Here is a 4,641-nt window from a genome sequence, read left to right as displayed (position 1 = left end):
TAGTTTGTCTCAGTGGGGTTTCCGTAGTGTGACGTCATCAGTTGTCGCAGGACCCTGAGCCGTTCTGACACCCCGAGTAGATGTGGTACCTACACCGGGATGTAATGGACATTTGCTTGTTTTTAAATGTTTATATATTTTCTTTCTTTATGTTTCTTATGTACAGCGCCTTGAGCTGGGCCATGAAAAGCGCTTTATAAATAAAGATTTGATTTAATTCCAGATGTCAGTAAGAATTCTAGTGTGCAAACTCCCAACCTGCAGCTTCAAAGCCGAGCTCTCATTTGCCTGAGGAAGAGGAGGCATCTCTGCAGCCGCCTGATGTAATTATCACCTCAGTGTCAGCACAAACAGACCAACAGAAGGCCCACCAGAGCTGCTAATGAAGAACAAGCCCTTCCTCTCAAAACCATTGTTTAAAAAATAAGTTAAGCAACACAAATGCGAGGTTTGATAAAAACGTGAATTTCTATTTTTAAACAAGATTGTGATTTTTAAACAAAATATGCACATACCTTGTATTGTTGTTGTTTTATTTTATTTTATTTCTGGTTGTTTAATTTAATTGTTTTAGCCTTCAACTGACATTTTTTTTATTTTTTCTTATGTTAATATAAACATTTTAAATAAATTAGTTTTTTTAAACTTTAGATTTTTTTACTTAAAATGTTCTTAAGGTGTTAGAAATCTAAACTATTCTTACATGTGAGGGTGATTTGTATTGATTGGTCGTGTGGTAGAGGGTGAAAAAAAAAAAAAAAAAAATCGGACATCTCTCTTTTGGAGAGCATAGTTTTTTTCAGCTCTGGGAGTACAAACTTTACCTGATACGTTTTTAGTCTTTACAGTTCCAAAAACATATAAAATAGATAACTCTGAGATAAAATTGAAAGCTTAGTTTGGAATGTTCTATGTCAATGACCAAAATATTGACCCAAATTTGACTCCAAAAAATTAAAGTCTGGAGTTTTTCATCTTTTGCAGTTATCCATCCATCCATCCATCCATCCCTCCATCCATCCATGCTTGTTCAGAGCTTGTTCAACCATCAGTTGATAACAGATTGAGTCAGCCTATTTCTCCAAAAAATGCTTTCTGGTTTGCCTTCAGAGTTAGGGGAAACTTAAGTTTAAACTATTTGTTGAAGGTTTACTTGTTTCTTCTTGACCTTTTGGGGGGATGGTGAAGTTCCCCTGTTTACGGTCTTCCAAATGTCATAAAACCAAGTGCATTGAAATGGTTGTTCCAGGAGCCGGGATGGGAATGTTGGGAAAGCAGGCAGATAGCCCTACCTTGAATCTGACTCTTTTCATGGTTGAATCCAAGAGGAGCTGGCCAAACAAAGACGAGACATTGGACAACCCTTTCAGCTCCACGCTGCTGGACTTTTAACCTTCTCCGGGCGTCCTGGGACTCTGAATCCAGCTCCAACGTCCCGACTCTTCATTGGAAGTCCAAAAGCTTCTGCTCAAACATGCTAGAGACAACAGTGTCTGAGAGCCTCAGCATGGCTCATCTGCCTGCTTGTTCACACGCAAACAGGACACGCCCTCTTCCTTTATGTCCACAGGGCTGCTTCTGACCCCCCAACCAACACCAAGAAAGCCACATGTGCCGGGTGCCCCCTCCTCCCACCAAAGCTTGTCCCCTCATCAACCACCCATCTGCTGCATCTCAACAACTGTCCTCCACCACAACCAACTTCCTCTTATTGAGGAACTGAAGTTCAGGAGAAAGTTCAAGGGAACACTCCAGCATCTTCACAGTCCAGTTATTAAACCTTTTGGAAGTCATTTTAGGAGCCTAACAAGGACAAAACTTGTCCATCCAAGTGCTTTTATTTCATTATATTTCTTTTCTTTACTTTAATTATATTTTTTATCTTTACTTATTTTTTTTACTATTATATCTGAGCTTTAAATTCCTGACATTTTCTTCAGCTGCGGTAGAGTTAAAGCCTAAATTAGCCAAAGTAGCTAGCATGTAGCTGAAATTTTAGCTAAATGGAGCTTGGATTCTTCTAATCAACCTGTCTCCAGAATTGAATTGACTAAAAAAAACTAATCAGATGTGGAAAAGACAGAATCAGTTCATCATCAATCCACCTGGAGGAGTGGACACATATATAGGACAGACATATACAGTATATATATATATATATATATATATATATATATATATATTTGTGTGTGTGCTTGTGTCTTTGAATATATACACATGTATATGTATGTTTATCAATCTATACATTGTAGCCTGAAAGGGGTGAATATGAAGTATTCAATCCCAAAGTTACCAAAGTTACCAAAGTTACCAAAGTTACAATATAAACTTTATTAAACGGAAATTTAATAAAATTATCCTCGGGGCACCACCTTCGTAATGAAGGAAAAATATTACTCATCAATGATTAGCCGCTACTTCTAATCAAAGTAATCAATTAATCAGTCTCTCAATTTTAGCGTGAGTGTCTTTACCCTGTGAAGTGACTTTGCCACAAAGAAGAAAATAATGATATCAAACAACGACGTCCTTTTGAATATTTATTGAATAACATGAGGTTAAACAAGCAGAAATAATGGACGTAAAAGCATGGAAAGCAATCAACATATGTGGAACACAGAATATAACTTTAACTAATAACTAGAAATAGGTAAATGAGAAGAAAAGACACACAATATTGAGGTGGAAAAAGCTAAATGTGTGGATGCATTAAGTGTGTGTTGTGCATAAAAAGGGTGATGTTACTGATCTGAGAATAAGCTATTCTTAAAAGGAGGAATTGAAAATGGGGCAAAGATGTTACTCTTGCAAAAATAGTTAATCTTTGTTCTAACCACCAGCAGCTGACTGTATGAGCGAAGTTCGACTTCTCACCATGTGGTCTGGATCTGGTTCTGCTCTGCCAGGAAGGGTGGTTGAACCCGTTCCAGGCTGGATGGTTCAGGCAGGCCGTGGAGGCGAGATCTGCAGCCAGGTGTAGAAGGAAAGGGAACCTGCGGTTCTGCTGGTTCTGCTCTGTTCAGTCACTTAGCTTCTGGGGTGGTCGAACGATTTCTCTATTCCGTTTTGTGACCAAAAAGTATAAGTCGCAAAGCTGGCCGGACAATGAAACTTATCGACTGGTCTAGCATTAAAAATCAGTTTCAAAATAAAAGCATCAAAAATGGTAAAAAGTTGGAATCAGTCTATGAAATAAACGGGAGACAAAAATGTTGAAAAGGAAGAAAGCGATGAAAAACGTGATCTTAAGACTGGAAGAACTTAGATGTTTCTGTTCTGCTCCAGTTCTGGCTTCTCAGGCTTGTGCAGTTAGCTTAGAGGCGTGTTGTTGAGCCTGGGGGGGAAGACTTCAGGAGCAAGGAAAAATGGATCAGGAGCAGGAAAGGAGGAAGGAGGCAAGAGAGCTCCTGGCCAGCGCGCGAGGGTTTTCAAACTGGGAGGCAGGCCAGAATCGCCCAATCCGTGGAGATTTGAGGCGTTTCACAATTGGAGGTAATTTGCATGTCCCAATGAGCTCTGTCTATGCAAATTTCAGGGGCGTCACCTTATTCTGTTCTGTGGGTGTGTTTTAATCTTTAATGCTGAATTAACCACAAAGGAGTTTCTATCAAACAAAGTTATTAAAAAGTTTGTAAAACCCTATATGTATGTGTGAATCCTATATGTGGCACATAAAATGCTTCCCAAAGTCCACATAAACACAGAAAACCAATTCTCCAAGCTTTGACGGTTACACAATGATTAATTCAAAGATTTTAACCTCAAAATAGTTGTGGAATCCTCTTCTGCTAGGAACAAAGGTTTGATACACACATGTAATAATATTAGGACATTTCTTGTGGCTGTGGAGAGATGTTTTACATGTAAGATCCAGTGAACAAAAGTCCTGTGTTTTAAAACATAAGAAAAGAAGGGTTATGAAGGGTCACATTTTCCAAACAAAGGACAAAGGAGTGTCTGTCAGGAATGCTTTCACACCCTCCAGTGGCTCAGTCTCCTGGAACCGAGATTCTTTGAGGTTGACGGTTGACGTTAGCCAGACTATCCTGCATTTGAATAGTCAGGGGTCCTGCTGGTTTATGGCTTACATCCGATTGGAAGGTAGGGGTTGTGGCCCACTTTATGCCCCCCCCCCCTGCTGGGAGAGGAACTCTTTGTTATCTTTGAAAAAAGACATTCCACTGAAAGTTGAGTGGCCAACTGTTCAGCACAAGTTATCAGAGCTGTTTTCCAAGGGTGGACTGCTACAACATCTTATGTATATATATATTAGGGCTGGCAGATTCGTCGCGTTAATTACGCGTTAATTTGACATGTGCGTGACCCCAACAATTTTTTTGACACATTAATCGCGTATTTTTCCTCATACGTTCCTTTCCATACCGCGCGCGGGTGTCCCCCCTCCAACTCACCGGCTGCTCTCACTAGATCACGGGCGGGTCTCCAACCACCGAGCTGCTAGCTAGAACCTGCCCGGCGCCAGGACGTGGAGAGCTCCTGCACTCTAACCCGGCTCCGGTTCGCGTCCAGTACGCCGTCTGGTGGTACCGGCTCGCGTCCGGCGCCGCGTCCCAAGAGCTGCAGACCCCCGACGTTCCGAACAGCAAGCTCACCGGGGGACGTTCTAAATGTTCTGGAGGT

This window comes from Oryzias melastigma, linkage group LG13 (genome assembly GCF_002922805.2).
Source record: "Oryzias melastigma strain HK-1 linkage group LG13, ASM292280v2, whole genome shotgun sequence".
NCBI lineage: Eukaryota > Metazoa > Chordata > Actinopteri > Beloniformes > Adrianichthyidae > Oryzias > Oryzias melastigma.
The sequence above is the reverse complement of the archived record's forward strand: the minus strand, read 5'-3'. Positions refer to the sequence as shown.